This window comes from Nyctereutes procyonoides, unplaced genomic scaffold, assembly GCF_905146905.1.
Source record: "Nyctereutes procyonoides isolate TBG_1078 unplaced genomic scaffold, NYPRO_anot_genome, whole genome shotgun sequence".
NCBI lineage: Eukaryota > Metazoa > Chordata > Mammalia > Carnivora > Canidae > Nyctereutes > Nyctereutes procyonoides.
The window spans coordinates 15,881,036-15,899,302 of NW_026575021.1; the positions used below are offsets into that span (position 1 = coordinate 15,881,036).

The 18,267-nt window shown below is 39.6% G+C and overlaps 1 long non-coding RNA gene across 1 annotated transcript; it reads left to right on the forward strand.

Moving 5' to 3' along the window:
• The first annotated feature begins 46 nt into the window (after positions 1 to 46).
• Positions 47 to 17,372, forward strand: LOC129519865 (uncharacterized). Its single transcript, XR_008666447.1, has 3 exons — positions 47 to 113; positions 259 to 613; positions 16,598 to 17,372. It is a non-coding gene; the product is annotated as an uncharacterized LOC129519865 (long non-coding RNA).
• Positions 17,373 to 18,267: the final 895 nt, after the last annotated feature.

Sequence of the window (18,267 nt, forward strand, 5' to 3'; positions counted from 1 at the left end):
GGTGACCGAGGCCGGAAGCGGACAGCGGCGCCTTGAGGCATGACGGGAAATGTAGTTTTCCTCCCTTCAGTTTCACCTGTCCTGCCCTGCGATTGGCTGTGCAAGTGTGGAAGGTGAGCAGGCCCGCAAAGCAACCTTTGCCCGCGGCTCAGGCTGCCAGGTGCTCCTTCCTCCCTGCCCCCTGCCAATGTCCAAGCTGCAGGGTGTCTGCTCCTTAATGTGGAATACTCACATTTCTTTCTTTGCCTTTTCCTCCAGGGCTCACTGGTGCAAGGTTCTACCTATAAATTTAATTCTTCCCACAAGCACTTAATGACACCTGCTATGGGACAGGCCCCATGTTCGGCTTGGAGGATTTAAAAAAGAAAGAAAAGAAAAGAAAAGAAAAGAAAAGAAAAGAAAAGAAAAGAAAAGAAAAGAAAAGAAAAGAAAAGAAAAATGTGATGAATATGGAGCACCTGGGTGGGGCTCAGTGGTTGAGCATCTGCATTTGGCTCAGGGCCTGATCCCCCAGGATCCTGCCATCAGTCCCCTCGCAGAGAGTGAATTTAAAAAAAAAAAAGAAAGAAAGGAAGAAAAAAAAAAGAATATATGCAGATTGTGGGAAAGACAGGTAAGTAAACCAATATCACAGCACAGAGCTTGTGCAATATGGGCAGAGTCCAAGTTAATCGCAGAGAGCACAGAGGAGGGGACCCAAGTCAGAAAGAGTTTGGGAAGGTTTCCTGGAAAAGGTAACTCTGGACCTAAATTTTAAAGGACAAGGAGAAGTTGGATAAATAAATGGTGGGGGGAGGGGGGAGGTCGGGATAGAGCAACAGAAAGTTCATGAAGCAACAGGGCAGAGTCAAGGAACTAGCTGAGTGTGACTAGGATGTATGTGTTGGGGGGTAGGGGTGCGGCTAGGAGAAGTGGATTGTAAAAGATGTGGGATAAAGTAGCAAGTTAGAAGGATTAAGGAGAAGATCTGAACTTGACCTTGAAATCCAGGGAATCAGAATACAATTTTAAGCAGAAATGGATTTAGAACAATCAGCCTGGCAGTAGGTTAGAGGATGATCAGAGGAACAACCTAAAATTCAGGGGGTTACGTGGGATATTTTACATATATCTATATCAATATCTATATCTATATATAGAAGAAACGTCCAACCTCCATGGCAATCCTGGTGTAGTCAGTCATGGCGGCAAGTCGAATGGCGCCCTCTTGAAACCATGTAAACTTCAGTTTTTTTTTTCTTGTTTTTTTTTTTTAAGATTGTATTTATTTATTCATGAGAGACACAGAGAGAGAGAAGCAGAGACACAGGCAGGTGCTAAACCGCCCAGCCACCCTGGGATCCCCAACTTCTGTTTTTCTAAGGTCACTACCCAAGGTCAGGTCCTCATGATCTATCACCTGGATTATCTAAAATAATAATAATAATCCACCTCCACTGCACTCCTCACATATCATTTACTCCATATTTTTATAGCACTTATCATCTCTTAACACTTCTTACAACTTGTGTGCCTATCAGCAGTGTGTGTGTCTGACCTTGAACTGCTATGCCAAAATATCATAGGTTGGGTGGCTGAAACAACAGAAATTTATTTCCCACAGTTCTGAAGGCTGGAAAGCCCAAGACCAAGGTGCTGGCACATAGGGGAGAAAGAAGGGAGAGAGCTCTCTCTTCCCTTTTCTAATAAGGCTATGTCATTTCAATGGTAGGGTCTCACCCTTATACCTCATTTATACCTAATTACCTTCTAAAGATGTTATCTCCAAAAATATTCATATTGAGGGTTAGGGATTCAACATATAAATTTTAGAAGGACACAATCCAGTCCATTGCAATATATACATATGTGTAGTACTGATTTATAACAGTCCTTTTATGGGACGCCTGACTGGCTCAGCCAGTCGAACATGTGACTCTCAATCTCTGGGTCATGAGTTCCAGCCTGAAGCATACTTAAAAAAAAAAAATGCTCTTATTACAAAAATACTAACCTATAAAACGTCTTCTTTTAAAGTCCATATAACCAGTTGGTTCACACAACACACTTTTGTTGATTTTTACTGAACTTTTGTAACCAAAGAAACATATTGTTACTATTGCTAAACCAGCATAATTCCATGAATGTTGTTTGATATTTCTGTTAAGCAATAAAACAAAAGTGAAACAACATGAAACAACAAAGACATATAGTGAAACTTCATTCTTTCAACAATGATGTGAGCAACTTCTTTTCTGAATTGAGTAATGATTTTTGAATACTGGACAAATATCTACTCAGTTTTTTAATGCTACTCACAATGTTAACAGCTACAGACATAACACACTTTTAGGTTTAATCTGCATCAACGTTCTCCCCATAATTTTAAGTCTAGACAATCAACAAAATAATAAATTGAGCCTTGATTGGCAATGCTTGCTGGTGTTGCCATGTTGTAAATTCCCCTACCGTGACCTATTTCAAACCATCAACATGGACTCACTGAATGTGAAATTGGGAAGAGATGTGCATAACACAACATTAAATAATATTTCCATCATGCAGATACAATAGACATAACCCCAAGGGTATAAATAATGATAAAATGTAGTAAAAATAATTAAGAATTAGTGAGTTCTAAATGTTTATTATCTTTTTTTTTTTTAAAGTAATCTCTATGCCTAGCATGGAGCTTGAACTCAGGGCCCTGAGATCAAGGGTTGTATGCTCTACCAACTGAGCCAGCCACGTGCCCCTATTATCTATTTTTAGTATAACTCATTGTAAATTTATACCCTTTAACTTTTAATAATGGCTGTGCTTAACAACCAGCTCACAAAATTCTAAAAAATTTAACAATCAGCTCTTGCAAGCCAATATGAGCTGGCTCCAGCAAATTAACTGCATGCCTACTCAAATGTCTGTTCAGTCTCACTGCCCAGTAACACTATCACCAATCTCTCCTTTTTCCAACAGAAAAATCCCTCATTGAAATGCCTAAATATATTCCTATTCTATTAGAGAATTTATTTAATATTTTATTTTAATTCAATTACTTTACATTTTCAAAGTTCTTAAGTTTCAAGGAAGCAAACATGAGAAACTTAACAATGGGGGATAGAAGAATGGGGAGGACTTTTGGTTGATAGCTACTTTTTTAAATATATGTTATATTATATTATATTATATTATATTATATATATATAGAAGTTCGATTTGATAGCCTTTTTTTTTTTAAGATTTCATTTTTAAGTAATCTCTACACCTAACATGGGGCTCGAACTCAGAACCCAGAGATCAAGAGTCTCATGCTCTACTGACTGAGCCAGCCAGGCATCCCCATAGTCTTAGAAATATTCTTAATTAAAATATAATATACAACTGTTCATTTTAAAAATAAATACATTAATAACTGGTCAGGACATAATACCAATAATAAAAAGACTCATCACTGGATGCTAAACCCATGGGGTGAAATGTTGATGGGGAACATAGTTCCAAAGTATTACTCTAGATATTTTTTTTTAACTAATTACAAAAGGAAAGATGAATCTTTTCCAAGGAGCCACATGAAGTTAAAACCTAAACCAGGAGATCAACTTCAGTATCACAGATATAGGGGATTATCTTTACAGAGTCTCTTGATGTGACCCAAAACCATATTCACAACGTTCCCTATAAGAAATTTTTGGCGGAATATTTATTTTTTATTTTTTATTTTTATTTTTATTTATTTTTTGCGGAATATTTACTCTGAATTTAATCAAGCCCTTCTAGACCTACCTATCAATTTATATTTAGAGAAAATTTAAGGAGACAAAGTAAAATAACACATAAGACAAGAATAAAAATGTGAGATCTTCTACAAAATACCTGGTCTGGACTCTTCAAAAAGTGAGTATCACTATAAAACGTGGGAGAGCTTTTTCAAATTAGAATGTATAAAGTCAAAACAACTAAGTGCATAGTTTGTTTAGAGTCTCAATTGGGAAAGTGTAAGAAAAGAAATTTGAGGGCCATTTCAGACATTTGATTATGAGATGGGTATTAGATAACATTACATGGTTATTGTTAGTTTTTTGAGGCATGTGGGATTTAGAAGTCAAGGTCCAGGGTGTCTGCAATTTAGTCAAAAGTTTTAGTAAAGGGCAGCCCGGGGGGGGCTCAGCGGCTTAGCGCCCGCCCTCGGCCCAGGGCATGACCCCGGAGTCCCGGGATCGAGTCCCATGTCGGGCTCCCTGCATGGAGCCTGCTTCTTTCTCTGCCTGTGGCTCTGCCTCTCTCTCTGCATTTCTCATGAGTAAATAAATAAATAAATAATCTTAAAAAAAAAAGTTTTAGTAAAAGAAGGGCAACGGCAAGTCAATGGTGTCCAAATATGGCACCCCAAATTATGGCACTTTGATATAAGGATTATTTTAGGCTGAAGGCAACTGAGAAGGAACAGATAAAAAGGAAAGCTCTCTGCATTACTCCTACTTGCCTAAAATAGGACATAAACTGATAAAGTTATTCCCCCTCCTCTCTCTACTGGGAAGGACAAAAATTACCCTTATCAGCCCAGAGGCAGCACCGAAGGAATCTACAAAACAGACATCACTAACTACCCTCTCTCTTCCACTGGTTCTCCCATATATTTACCTTGCTCCAATTTGTCAACCTGTAGACTCAAAGTTCTCTTCCTTTGTTTGGCCACTTCTCCGAAAATTTATTGTTGTGTTTTTAAAGACTATCCCTTTGTTTGGTGCCCTGGAAAATCTGACAGCTACAAAGATTTAGATGATTGCAAGGGACGCCTTTCAGAATGTGGCAAGGACCAGTGCGACAAGTTCTCAGAAAGATAACTTTTAGGAAAACAAATACATGGAAGTTTTGCTTTGGTTCATTCCATTGAAATGTTTTTTTAAGAAGATTTTGTTTATTTATTTGAGAGAGAGAATGAGAGAGAGAGTGAGAGAGAGAGCATGAGTGGGGGAAGGGGCAGAAAGAGACACAGATGCCCCACTGAGCAGGGGGCCTGATGTTGGGCTCAATCCCTTGACACCGGGATCATGGCCTGGGCAGAAGGCAGCTGCTTAACCATCTGAGCCACCCAGGTGCCCCTATGCCATTGAAATATTAATGCCAATACATCTTTTAGAAAATTTTTTTGTGCTCCCAGGGCTACATGTAATCACAGAAGTTAATATTTTCCATAATTGCTTCAGATTTTTTCCCTTTTTACCAAACAGTATATACAGTTGATATCCATCCCCCACTCCATTATCCTAACTATCCAGAGCTACCTTTTCACTGAAGTTACTCTGCATGTTTTTATACTTTTATTACATATACTTGTATTACCTCTGTACATGCATGATAAACAATATACAATATAGTTTAGTATCCTTTTACATTTTTTAAAAAGATTTTATTTATTCATGAGTGACAGAGAGAGAGAGAGAGAGAGAGAGATAGAGACACAGGCAGAGGGAGAAGCAGGCTCCATGCAGGGAGCCTGATGCAACACTTGATCCCAGGACCCCGGGGTCACGGCCTGGGCTGAAGGCGGCACTAAACCACTGAGCCACCCGGGCTGCCCTCCTTTTACACTTTTAATAGAAGTACTGTATTGGGATGCTGAGTGACTCAGTTGGGTAAGTGTCTGACTCCAGTTTGGGACATGATCTTGGGGTCCTGGAATGGAGCCCAGCGTTGGGCTCTGTGCTCAGAAGGGAGTCTGCTTCTCCCTTTCCTCTTGCTCATGCTCTCTCTTGAATGAATAAAATCTTTAAAAAAAAAAAGAAAAAAGAAAAAGATTGTACCATACTTCATGCATTCTCCGGGAATCTACTTTTTTCAATTAACATAGTGTTTAAGATGCAACCGTGATCCTACACCTAGGTTTAGCTCATGTATCCTAGCTATCCTATGGAATCCTATTAAGCATTACCCAAATGAATTTATTTGGCATCTTAATGGACATTTAATTTTTTTACCTTCAAAGTCAATTCTGAAGTGAACAGCTTTGCATGAGAGTTTATCTAGAATAAGTATTTAGAAGTGGAATATAGATTGTCTGACTGGCTCGTCGGTGGAGCATGCAACCCTTGATCTTGGGGGGTTGTACGTTTGAGTTCCACGTCGGGTATAGAGCTTACTCAAAAAAATAAATAAATAAATAAATAAATAAATAAATAAATAAATAAATAAATAAATAAGAAGTGGAACTGGTAGGTCTGGATGTCTTCAAATTTGCATATTAAAATAATGGTGAATTTACTCCTAGTGGTTGTACTTAGATTATGAGAATATCTCTAATCTCTGCCAACATTTGTTATTTTTAGTTCCCACCCATCTTACCTATAGGAAAATGGTATAGCATTTTTGTTCTAATATGCATTTTCCTTAGTAGCAGTGAAGTTGAGCATCCTTCCACAACTTTATTGGCCATTCAGGTTTTCTCTTTTGTTGTCCCTTTTTCTTTTTCTTTTTTAGATTTTATTTATTTATTCATGAGAGACACAGAGAGAGAGGCAGAGACACAGGCAGAGGGAGAAGCAGGCTCCCTGCAGGGAGCCCGATGTGGGACTGGATCCTGGGACTCCAGGATCATGCCCTGAGCCCTGAGCTGAAGGCAGATGCTCAACCGCTGAGGCACCCAGCCGTCCTTGTCGTCTCTTTCTATTGGATTGTTTGTCTCTTATACTATTATTATTGGTTTGTTGGAGTTTTTTAAAAGGTATGTTTAGGGAACCTGGGTGGCTCAGTCAGTTAAACATCTGCCTTCAGCTCAGGACATGATCCCAGGATCCTGGGATCAAGCCCCCCCCATCAGGCTCCTTGCTCAGTAGGGAGTCTCCTTCTCCCTCTACCCTTCCCCACTGCTCATGCTCTTTCTAAAATAAGTAAAATCTCTTTTTTAAAAAGGTAGGTTTTGGGACGCCCGGGGGGCTCAGTGGTTGAGGGTCTGCCTTAGGCCCAGGGCATGATCCTGGAGTCCCAGGATCGAGTCCCACATCGGGCTCCCTGCATGGAGCCTGCTTCTCCCTCTGCCTGTGTCTCTACCTCTCTCTCTCTGTCTCTCATGAATAAATAAATAAAATCCTTAAAAAAAATAAAATAAAAAGGTAGGTTTAAAGTTAAAGTAATGTTTTGACACTAGTCCTTTGTTATGAGCTGAGATGTTCCCCTCTGTCTTTGAAAGCTAAATAAAAACAGTAAGTGAATATATGGTGGAAGGATGGAGGAACAATCTGTCCCACAACATTAGACCCCAACCTTAACTAGGAGCTGCTAGGCCATGGCTCCACGGAGCTATTAAATTAAGGTAAATGAAAAGGGCACAAACCTAGCTGCTTTCCAAATGGTTCATGGTTTGCTTGCCTGATTTATGAAGGATGATACTCCCCATTAAAACTCTTTTTAGTCGGTTGACTTCATTTTGCTGACTGACCCAACTTAATCATATTATTCTAATAATTGAGTTCCTTCGATTTTATTCTTTTTGCTTCTTCTGCATTCTCAGATGTGATGAAGACTAAAAGGACCACAGAGGTAGCCCTACAATGGAGGTTCTAGAAATGTTACAAAGAAGAAATCATTTATTTTGAATGGATGAAAATAAGGAGATCACAACTTATCAGATTGTACTATAATTATTCTCAGAAATGGTGCTCACTTTTACTAACTGCTGGATTTTCTTCTGCTGCTGTTTCTCCCTAGAGCAGAAGCATCACAAAGACTATTTTCTTCATTTCTGTGTTATTCCCTTGGGCTTCAAATATAACTATAGATCCTGGTATGGCTTCCAGGACAGTGTTTCAGGCACCTTGGGGACAGTAGAAAATACACTGAAGTCCTAGTGGAAGAAGCTGAAGCCACTTTGCCAAGATATTTGATTCTGTAAGAGCTTTCAGTGGTTAGTGTAACTATTGAATGTAGGGATATCTATGATGTTTCTTCCGCAAGATGTATTGTAAATCATGTTATGTATAGATGTTATTTAACCCCCTTGCTTTTGTTTAACAATTGGGATTTTTTTCTCCTGACGTATTTTTTTTTAAGATTTATTTATTTGAGAGAGAAAAAACAAGGGAGAGAAAGAGAGAGAATACATGGGGGAGGGGGCAAGAGAGATGGAGAAGCAGACTTCCTGCTGAGCAGGGACCCTGATACAGGGCTAGAGCCCAGGACTCCGGGATCATGACCTGAGCTAAAGGCAGAAACTTAATCGACTGAGCTACCAGGTGTCCAATGTTTTTAATTTCTTAAATTTAATATTTTTATAGGTTTTATTTATTTGATAGAGCACAGGCAGGAGGAGAAGCAGCCTCCCCGCTGAGCAGCCCCCCTCCAATGCGGGACTCCATCCTAGGGCCCTGAGATCATGACCTGGGCAGAAGGCAGCTGCTTAACCAACTGAGCCACTCAGGCGCCCCTAAATTTATTTTTAAGGAAGCTCTATGCAAGAGATCAAGAGTTGCATGCTCTAACGGAGCCAGCAGGTGCCCCTGAGCACATAAATTCTTAACTTATCATTAAGACAGATGGGCCAGGCTTAGGTCGTTCACCCACTCTCGTCTGAATGGAGTAGTAAGAGGAATATGTGTGGGATCAGCCTCGTCTGGAACTCTAAGGCTGTTGCTATGAAAAGGATGAAGTATGGGTGCCAGGAAACAAAAACAATTTAGTTCCACTTGAATCATCATTTTTTATCTGATGCTTTTCATATTTTTGCTTTTTTCTTCCCCGGGCCTATCAATTTTGACTTGATAAGAGTTTCCCTAGGGCGAACATCAATTTCTGTTATCCAGCTTATTTTAATTGAAGGAAGAAAATTCTGCTGTAACACAACCCCAAAGCTGAAGCAGTTGGCTACTAAAAGGCCATTACTCCTTTTGGCTAGAAATTGGCTGATGGAGCAAGAATTGATTTCAGAGTTATTGATGATTTGGCTCTCCCCAGTTTCCAAGGGGGATTCTACTGAACCATCAAGTCATCAATTTGCTCATTTCTGCTTCCATCAGTGATTAATGATCCTGAGGTTGGGTAGGGCATCTTTGCAATTGCTAAGTGCTGAGTCATTCATCTCATTAGAAATACATCCCTAAAAAAAAAAAAAAAAAAAAAGAAAGAAAGAAATACATCCCTACTTTTATTTGCTGCCCAAAAAGTAAGCTACATATGCTCCGTGGATATGGTACAAGTACGAGGTCTTAACTATGAATGTGCATTTGTGTATGTACGTGTAAGTGTGTGTGTGCCTTTGTTTTTGAGCTATTTCTAAATTCTGTTAAGTTGTAGATAACTGATAGAGCGACTAATTTTTTTCTATTATGTGAGTTTTCTGTTTCTATTCTTAAAAATCACCACAAATCTGGCATATTGGAACCACATAACTTTATTCTCTTCTTACAGTTCTGGAAGCCAGGGGTCCCATACAGGCTCTGCTGGGCTAAGTTCAAGGTTATCTGCAGAGCTCCATTCCTTTCTAGAGGCTACCGAGGAGATTTTATTTCCTTGCCTTTGCTAGCTTTTATTTTCATTTTTTAAAAGATTTTATTTAATTATTTGACAGAGAGAAAGAGAAAGAGAGCAAGAGAGCACAAGCAGGGGGAGCTAAAGAGAGAGAGAGAAAGCAGGCTCGATCCCAGGACCCTGAGATCATGACTGGATCTGAAGGCAGATGCTTAACTGACTGAGCCATCCAGGCACCCCACCTCTTCTAGCTTTTAGAGGTTACCTCATTCTGAAGCTCTTGGGCCCTTTTTCTATCTTCAAAATGAGCAATGTCTCATCTTTCTGATCATTCTTCTTCCATAGTTGCTGCTCCCTCTGACTCTCCTGCCTACCCTCATCTACTATTAAAGACCCTTGTGATTGTATTGAGTCCATCTGGATGGTCCAAAATAATCCCTATAATGTTACCTGACTACCCATCTTAATTGCATCTGCAGCTCCTTAATTCCCCTTCACCATCTAACATATTCCCAGGTTCTGAGGAGTAGGTTGGACTATTTTGGAAGTGGGGGAAGGAGGCATTATTCTCCTTCCACCATCTATAGACATGCAAATAAATCCTGCCAGGTGGAGATTGACTTCTCTACCACCCACTCCTGTAGCAAAATCCAGTTTTGCTTCCATTTCTTTTACTCCGTATGGAATTATAGTTCTCTGACTCCTTCTTTGAGCCATTTTTAACAAAATCTCCGGGTCTCTCAGTATTTAATGAGCTCCCTGAAATCTTTGACGTGTGTTTATTTTACACATCATATAAGATAATTTCTTAGCTTATAAATATTACGTATTTGTCAGAATTTTACCTTATTTTGAAAATTTATCAGAGGCTTGGATACTAGAGATTGAATATGGTATATGCACTCATATATGCTAGAGATACATCCTAGGGCTTCAGAAAATGAGGGCATCCCCCACTCTCTTCCATCTTATAGATTTAAACATGCGCAGGAGATAGACTTGGCTGGGACTTTAACAGCTACTGATTGAAAGAGATCAGGTTACTTACTACCTTCTGACCTTTGAAACTCAAGTTTGAATTCCAGACAATTCAAAGAAATCGTCTAAGATCATCTGTTCCTTACCCTACCTGGATCCCAGAGGTTTTACAATCTACTTTTTTTCTTTTTTAAAGATTTTATTTATATTTCCTGAGAGACCCAGAGGGAGAGGCAGAGACACAGGCAGAGGGAGAAGCAGGCTCCCTGTGGGGAGCCCAGTGCGGGACTGGATCCTGGGACCCTGGGGTCATGCCTGGGCCGAAGGCAGACCCTCAACCCTGAGCCACCCAGGCATCCCTACAATCTACTTCTTAAAAAGAAAGCTAACAGTGAACTGCCTGCCTTCAATCATTGACCTGCAAATAGTGTTTTTGCAAGATGAAATGAAAATCTTAAGCATTTCTGCTTAAAAGCTAAAGTATCCAGTTAAACTTTACAAGGAAGTTGGAGTTTTCTGTTCTGATGCCGCAGTCCCCCTAGCTCTGTTTCCTTTCACTTGAAGCACTCAACTGGCCCTGATGGAATAGCTTCTATAAACCTTACCCTACCTATTGAATCCGGTAGATCAAAATTTCCAATAGTCTAGAAGAAACAAAGAAATAGAAGACAATGGACTTGAAGCTTCCTTATTCCCAATCCAAATCCTTTTCATTTGCTATTTTATCACAGAGGAGCTGGCCAGTAGCTCTAGAGATCAAGATTGTGCTATTCGGCTATGCTTTAATCATAACAAAATGTCAGTAAAATAAAAACATGAATAATAATAAAATAAATAGCATATAATAGAGATTACATTAAATGTACAGATTGCTTTAAGTAATATAGACATTTTAACAATATTTGTTCTTCCAATTCATGAGCATGGAGTGTGTTTTTTCATTTCTTTGTGTCGTCTTCAATTTCTTTCATCAGTGTTTTATAGTTTTCAGAGTACAGATCTTTTAGCTCCTTGGTTAGGTTTATTACTAGGTATGTTATGTTTTTTTGAGCAATTGTGAAGGGATCAATTCCTTGATTTCTCTTTCTGTTGCTTCATTTTTGATGTGTGGAAATGCAACAGGTTTCTGTACATTGATTTTATATCCTGTGATTTCACAGAATTCATGTATCAGTTCTAGTGGTTTCTTGTTGGAGTCTTATGGGTTTTCTACATGGAGTATCATGTCATCTGTGAATTGTGAAAGTTTGACTTCTTCCTTGCCAATCTGGATTCTTTTATTTCTCTTTGTTGTCTGGTTGCTGAGGTTAGGGCTCCCAGTACTATGTTAAATAACAATGATGAGGTTGGACATTCCCATTTTGTTCCTGACTGTACAGGAAAAGCTCTTAGTTTTTTCCCATTGAGGATGATATTAGCTGTGGGCTTTTTTTATATATAATAGGATTTGTAAAAAAAAAAAATAATAATAATAATAATAATAATAATAATAGGATTTGTAATCTTGTTGGAAGCCGAAAGAGTCAGTTTTGGATGCTGTATTTATCCTTTTTTTAAAAAAAGACTTATTTATTTTATTTACTATTTAAGAGAGAGAGAGCATGTAAGTGAGAGCAGGGGAGAGGGCCTGGGAGAAAGGTAGAGAGAGAGAGAGAGACAGAGACAGAGACATAGAGAAAAAGAGAGAGAAGCAGACTCCTCCATGTCTGCGGAGCCTATTGTGGGGCTCGATCCCACAACCCCAAGATTAGGACCTGAGCCAAAAATCAAGAGTCAGACGCTTAACCCACTGAGTTACCCAGGTGCCCCTGTATATATCCTTTTGATCAAAGTCCAAAAGAATAATTTTATATTTATTTGTCTATAATCTACATATTTTCTTTCCATTAGTAAAGAAAATTATTTGTATTTTACTTTTTAAAGATTTTTTAAAATTCTTTTTTAAAAATTTCGAGTTAGTTGACATACAGTTCAATATTGGTTTTAGGAGTAGAGTTCAGTGGCTCATCGTTTACGTATAACAGCCAGTGCTCATCATATCACTGGTGCCCTCCTTAATACCCATCACCCACCTATCCCATCCCCCACCCCTGCCCTCTGTCAACCCTCAATTTATTCCCCATAGTCAAGACCCATGATTCATTTCCTTCTCTCTCTCTTTTTACTCCTCTCCCATGTGTTCATCCTTTTTGTTTCCTAAATTCCACATGAGTGAAATCATATGGTATTTGTCTTTCTCTGACTGACTTATATTACTTAGCATAATACATTCTAGCTCTATCCACATCATTGCAAATGTAAAGATTTTTTTGATATTTTTATCACTACACCCAACATAGGGCTTGGACTCACAATCTTGAGATCAAGAGTCATTATGTTCTACAGACTAAGCCAGCCCAATGCCCCATATTAGTTTGTCTATGATCTACATATTTCCTCTCCATTAGTGAGGAAAATTATTTATATTTTAAACTATAGGTTTCTTATGCTTTAATATTTTTCATTAGGAAAATAATACATGTTTGGGGCACCTGGGTGGCTCAGTCGGTTAAGTGCCTGCCTTCAGCTCATGTCGTAATCTCAGGGTCCTGCCGTGGAGCCCCAAGACATCTCCCTTCTCAGCGTGGAGTCTGCTTCTCCCTCTGCTCCTCCCCCTGCTCAAGCTCTCTCTCTCTCAAATAAATAAAATCTTTAAAAACAAAAGAAAATAATATATGTTTATATTAGAAAATTTGGAAAAAGCATTTTAAGAATAAGAGGAAAAGTTATTCACAATACAGCCATCCAGACAACAATTGGCTTTTATTAAAGCCTAAGTATTTATGGGACTTTTTTCTTACATTGTAATAATCTTTCATATATAAAACTTTTTATATTCTTCTTACTCAGTATAATACACAATTCCTATGTCATTGTCACATAATATTTTACTGGCTACCTAATTTTACACCAGGTAGGTATTTCATAGTTTAAATAATTTGCATATTTGTTATCTTTATGGCTAAAATAGAGATTTGCCTTTTACTGTACCTTCAAATATATATATATACATATATATATATATATATATTTTAAGATTTTTATTTATTTATGAGAGACACAGAATGAGAGGCAGAGACACAGGCAGAGGGAGAAGCAGGCTCCATGCAGGGAGCCCCATGCGGGACTCAATCCCAAGACCCCAGAGTCATGCCCTGGGGTGAAGGTGTTGCTAAACTGCTGAGCCCCCCCCTGGGCTGCCCCTTTCAAAGATATCTATTCAATTTTTCATTACTGCTCCTGGTTAAACAATTTATATACATTTATGAAGAACAAAATTCAGTAGTTATATTAACAATTTCAAAATATAAAATTCAGATTTTTTAAAAAAGATTTTATGTATTGGGGATCCCTGGGTGGCTCAGAGGTTGAGCGCCTCCCTTCAGCCCAGGGTGTGATCCTGGAGTCCCGGGATCGAGTCCCACGTCGGGCTCCCTGCATGGAGCCTTCTTCTCCCTCTGCCTGTGTCTCTGCTTCTCTCTCTCTGTCTCTCAGGAATAAATAAATAAAATCAAAAAAAAAAAGAAAGAAAGAAAGAAAGAAAGATTGATTTTATTCATCTGGGATCCTATTGCTAATGTCCGAGAATCAGAACCTGTGCTGTTACTCAGAAGGCACTGCCCCTCCCTTGGTACTCACGTCTTCAGTGGTGGCCAGTTGGTGTGAACGTGATAACTTCTAGGCTTGTTATAAAATGTTTGTGGTTGCTCAGGAAAAGGAAGGCCTGCAGAGAGGGCGGCCTTCGCAGCAGCTTGCACTGGGAGGCAGCCGTTGGGCAGTGACCTGGTAAGGAGGAAGCCTGGGAGAAGAGGAAGGAAGGGAGGGAGGAGGGAAGGGGAAGAAAGAAGAAAAGGAAGAACCAACTCTCATTGCCTACCTACCTCTGATCTTCCCTGGTCTGATCTCCTGGGATCCCCATTGGTCAAATCCAAATTGAAACTAGAGAGCAAGGATATGGATATGGACACAGCCCACAGAGGCCAGGTCCCCAGGGCCAGGAACGGGGCAGACAAAAGTGCTGGGTCTGGAGGAACAAGACATTCAACACAAATACTATAAAATGAGTGGTATTGTTGTACCCGTGTTGCAGATGTGAAAACTGAGGTACAGAGACGTTAATTAATGTGCCCATGGATAATAGGGAAGCAAAATTGGCATTTACATCAAGTGTTTATATTTAGGGACACCTGGGGTTGCTCAGGGGTTGGGTGTCTGCCCTCTCTGGTCAGGTTGTGATCCCGGGTCCTGGGATCGAGGGAGCCTGCTTCTCCTCTGCCTGCCTCTCTGCCTCTCTCTCTTATGAATAAGTAAATAAATAATTTTTCAAAAACTGTTGATGTTTATTTTTTATTTTTTAACTGTTTATGTTTAATTACTATCCATCTTCCCATTTTTTTCTCCATGATGTCTCCCAAATAGTACCCTACACAGTAAGGGTCCTCAGTAAGTATTTTTGAAAGGAAGGAAAAGGGAAAAATGAAGAGACAACTATTTAGGAAGAATTTAAGTGAGCCTTCTAGAGGAATATCTTGGGTTAGCAAAGCCAACAGATGCACTTCTGGCAAGTTTTCATGAACCTGATAAATCCTTGTTTTTAGGAATGCTCAAATGTGCTTGGCCTGAGATGGTGACTAGACTTATCATTTCATTATGTAACAAAAAATAGCAAATCACTATGATGTACACCTGAAACTAATAGACTATTGAATGTTAATTAGATTTCAATTAAAAAATGGAAAGTACTCTGCCTAAAGTGAGAGGTATGAATCAGAGAGGCTAAATCCAAGGTCTTATGTCTCCACCATTCTAATTCTGTCAAAAAAAAAAAGTTTGTTTTTTTTTCTAAGTCGGCTCCATGCCCATTATGGGGCTCAATCCCAGCCCTGAGGTCATGACCTGAGCCAAAGGTAGATGCTTAACCGACTTAGTGACCCAGACGCTATGGATATTAATCTCTTATTAGATGTATGATCTACAAATACTTTCCCCATTGTGTGGCTCGTCTTTTCACTCTGCTGATAGCGTCCTTTGATGCACAGAAGTTTTTAATTTTTTAATAAGGCCCACCGTATCTATTTTGTTGTTGTATATGCTTTTTGAGGGGGATGTGTGGTGAGAGAACATTCCAGGCTGAGGGCATTCTGTGGGCAGGCACAGAAACTAGTGGCAATTCCTTGGCAAAGGGTTTGGGTACGTGGGAAGGAAGAATGAGAGTAAGAGACAAAAAGACATCAAAAAGCTTGATGCTTGCACAAGAGAGGTAACAAAACAGGTATTCCTAACTCGAAGACCTTGAGGTCCCTAGAACAAGGGTCCAAGTTGTTCTGGAAGGTTCCACACCTTTCTGAGTCTTAACATTTCTATTAACAGCCAGAAACCTGAGAAATTCATCCTTCTGGATAACCTGGGCACTCATAAGAACATTGCCTCCTGCAAAAAGGAATTTTATTAAAGGAAAAGTAAGCCTACAATCATTAGGCATCACATCATGGATCAATTCCTGGCGTCCATAGTCTCACCCTGTCCGCAGTGGGCTCGGGAAAGGTCACTGCCCCAGGCATCCCCTGGCCCCACTCTGCTTTAGTAACATGTCTTGAGTCTGACACCTCTGTGTTGGGGCCCAGCTGCCCCAGGACACGGGAACTGGACAGTAGTGCTTTAATAAGGCCTGCTGGGTCCTCATAGCAAGTGAGGCACAGGTCTTAGGACCTTTCCACCCTCTGTAGTAAGGGTCAGTCTTCTTTCTGTGGGCACACCTCCCGGTTCAACTTTCCACAGGGCTCCACAGCCTTTGTTAGTCTTTCCTTTTGGCATAATTGATCACAAAGAAAATATTACCAGTAACTTAGAAAATTTCCTTTCAGCTTCACATAACATTATATGCCATTGAATTTTTAGAAATCCCGTGAAATCTGAGAACAACTTAATTGTGCTTCACTCATGCATGAGCTATAAGAATATATTAGGGCTCATCAAACGTTCTTACGGGCTGAATACATAACCCTGCGCTGACGGGACTCAGGGCGGATACTGTGGATTTTACGTTATCTTCGTTAACGGCAACATCGCGTGTCCAAGAAACAGGAAATAGAAATTGAAATGTTTCTTCAAAGCATTCCTCTGCTTTACTCCTCTTCGTTAGGTAGTTTATGAAGCAACCCGTGGCGGCACATTTCTACTTGCGGACACTGCATCACTGCGTGCGCTGCTGACAGAAGAGAAATTTCCATTTGGACGAGTCTTAATGAAAACCCAATCTCTCACTGATAGTTTCACATGTCAGATGATTGGGAGAATTTTCCGCAGAGCAGCTTCCGGGGCAGAGCCTCTCCTGAAGAGTTGCATCAGCTTCAGGCCTTCACCTGCCAAGTTGGAGGAGCTTCACCCTTGGTTCTGGGGCAGGTGGGAAAACAGAGGCCATACTCCTCACTTTTTTGGCTACTCCTTAGGGGAGATTGCCTTCCCACTCAGGTTGCATATTCCTCAGGGGTCAGCTGTGGCTCTGCTGTGTGTCGTTTAGATTCCCGTGGCCAGGGTGGAGGAGCTGTCCCCACGTGGAGCATGTGGTCTCGTGTCACAGTGCAAAAAGGATTGGCGGATCATGGGAATTCCTTGAAAGCACCTGCTTGGAGTGGAATATGTCATTGCCACTCACATCTCATTGGCCAAGTGTCACATGACCAAGCCTAAAGCCAACGGGGGACGGGGATGTGCTATTCTCCAATAGGGAGGGACTCCAAATATGGCTGTATGTATTTGGGACAACATACGGTCTATCTCATTAGCCCTTTGGGATTGATTAGAGGCAAAGACATTTGGAATATTTGCAGAATGTTGGCTTTCAAATACCTATTTGTAGGGTGAAATTAAATCAAACATGCCTGGCTGGCTCAGTAGGTAGAGAATGTGACTCTTGATCTTGGGATTGTAAATTCCAGTTCCACCTTGGGTGTAGAGATTGCTGGAAAATAAAATCTTTAAAAACCAAACTAACACCTGATGTAATCATATTGTCTCTAGTGGAGTGCTTTAAAGTAGGTGATAGGTCAGAGCTGTCTAACAGAAATGTAAGTTTGTAAAACTTAGTGATGGCAGCCCTACAAAACGAATACAATTGTCCCTCTTCTGAAATTGGGTTGTAGCAGGTTAATTAAGAGGCACTTTATATTCCTATTTTAAGTTTCTATTTATCCTTTTATTTCTTTTTGAGATACGATGAGAAAACACGAGGTGATCAGAATTTACTCTTCATTTTTAAAATTCAGAACTGGCAACGTGCATCAGAGCAAGCAAAAACCAAGCAGAAATGAAGGTAAATATGTTGTTTTATTTACTCCAAGAAAACAGACTACTCCCTGCATTGTGTGGCTTACTGCCAGAGCAGTTGTTGGAAAAACAGTTATACGTACATTAAAAATGACATCTACAGAATCAACTATCAAATTATTTGCAGAAAACAATGAAAATGAAATTTTCATTCCCAACTCCAATATCAAACAACGTTATTAACATTGTTTACAATATTAATTATGCAAAGTAGGTGGAGGATAGCAGACTCCCAAATAAATTGCCAATTTAGATGGAAACTACTCACTCTGAAAAGTCTAAGAGGTATCTTTGAAGTACTGCTTGCTTCAAACACAGGGAGAATATTGGAGATTCATAAGGTTTCAAAAAACTACTTTACCAGAATAATATTTGAAGTTAGAACATTTTTTTATATCCTCTTACAACATAAAATAGAACATACTGATATTTATGGAAAAATCCAAGAATGTCCAAGTCAATTTTTATTGTGTATATATAACCTCT